This window comes from Eriocheir sinensis, unplaced genomic scaffold (assembly GCF_024679095.1).
Source record: "Eriocheir sinensis breed Jianghai 21 unplaced genomic scaffold, ASM2467909v1 Scaffold669, whole genome shotgun sequence".
Classification (NCBI taxonomy): domain Eukaryota; kingdom Metazoa; phylum Arthropoda; class Malacostraca; order Decapoda; family Varunidae; genus Eriocheir; species Eriocheir sinensis.
In genome coordinates this window covers 95916-97500 of record NW_026112019.1, presented here as the reverse complement: position 1 = coordinate 97500, position 1585 = coordinate 95916, and the positions used below count along the sequence as shown (strand labels likewise).

At 37.1% G+C, this 1585-nt stretch overlaps 1 long non-coding RNA gene across 1 annotated transcript in view; it reads left to right on the top strand.

The window, feature by feature from the left end:
- The window catches only part of LOC126993754 (uncharacterized), a 1090-nt gene extending 488 nt beyond the window's left edge, over positions 1–602 (top strand). Inside the window, exon 3 of the long non-coding RNA XR_007748219.1 lies at positions 134–602. This is a non-coding gene — a long non-coding RNA (uncharacterized LOC126993754). The remainder of the gene's footprint in view (positions 1–133) is intronic.
- The last annotated feature ends 983 nt before the right edge of the window (positions 603–1585 follow it).

The window sequence follows — 1585 nt, the reverse complement described above, 5'->3', positions numbered from 1 at the left end:
GGGCTCGTGAGCCGCCATAGGCAATACACCTAGGAGAGCAAACTCCGAACAATAAACCCGGGCAGGTGGAGCTCGTCAGCCGTGGTAGGCAATCTGCCTAGGAGAGCAAACTCCGAACAATAAACCCGGGCAGGTGGAGCTCGTCAGCCGTGGTGGGCAATCTGCCTAGGAGAGCAAACTCCGAACAATAAACCCGGGCAGGTGTAGCTCGTCAGCCGTGGTAGGCAGTCTGCCTAGGAGAGCAAACTCCGAACAATAAACCGGGGCTTGTGGTGCTCGTTAGATGTCGTAGACAATCCACGTGATGGGAACACCAATGAAAAGGAAAATAAAAAGGAACACCAGAAAAAGGAAAATATAGTAACAAAACATCAAGAAAATAAAATAAAAAACACAGATCATCCACCTTCAGGTCCTAACATCTCCAAAATTATGGGTGAGTCTTTTCTGGGGAGAAAGAGGCTCATCCAGACCCAAGAACATCAAAAAGGGATGATATAGAAAGGAACACCAAAAAAATGGGAAAAAGAGAAAAAAAACATCGCAAAAGAAAAGTAACAACAATAACAGAACAACGTCAAGAAAAGTAACATACAAAGAAACATCATCCACCATTTCATTTAAACTAACATCACCAAAATTATGGGTGGGTCTCTTCTGGGGAGAAAGAGGCTCATCCAGACCAACGAACATCAAAGAGGGATGATATAGAAAAGAACACCAAAAAATAGGGGAAAAAAGAGCAAAAAAACATCGCGCAAAAGAAAAGTAACAGCAATAACAGAACAACATCAAGAAAAGTAACATACAAAGAAACATCATCCACCATTCGGCCCCAAACTAACATCACCTAAATTATGGGTGGGTCTCTTCTAGGAGGAAAGCGGCTCACCCAGACCAACGAAGAACATCAACAAGAGGATGATAAATTTATTATGAGATAAAAGAACATAAAAAACACGAAGAAAAGAAATAAGAAGAACAGAAAAAAAACATCGGAAAAGAAAAACAAGAAGAAAAACACATCAAGAGAAGAAAAATATAAGAAACATCATCCACCTTTCGGCCCCTAACTAACATCACCAAAATCATGGGTGGGTCTCTTCTGGGAGGAAAGCGGCTCACCCAGACCAACGAACATCAACAAGAGGATGATATGAAATAAAAGAACATCAAAAAAGAAAAACAACAGCAAGAAAACAAAGAAAAAGATAAAGAAAAGAAAAGGAAAAAGAGACAAAAAGAAAAAGAAAAACACCAAAATAAAATAAAACAAAAACAAAAAAATAATCCAAATAAATAAATAAATAAATAAACAAATACAGAATACAGTAAAATTAATGAACTAACTAATTCAAACTGTCTAACTATTAAACTACCTATCTAACTAAGAGTATTATACAAGAGTACTATTGGACTACCTATTAACTAACTAACTATCAAATCATCTAACGATCGAACATGTATTTGTCTGACTCCTTATCTATTTATCTGCATGGCTATCTATCATTATGTTTATCTATCCATTTTTTTTTTTTTTTAGGAAGCAGCTCAAGGGCAAAAGTAGATGAATAAATAAAAAATC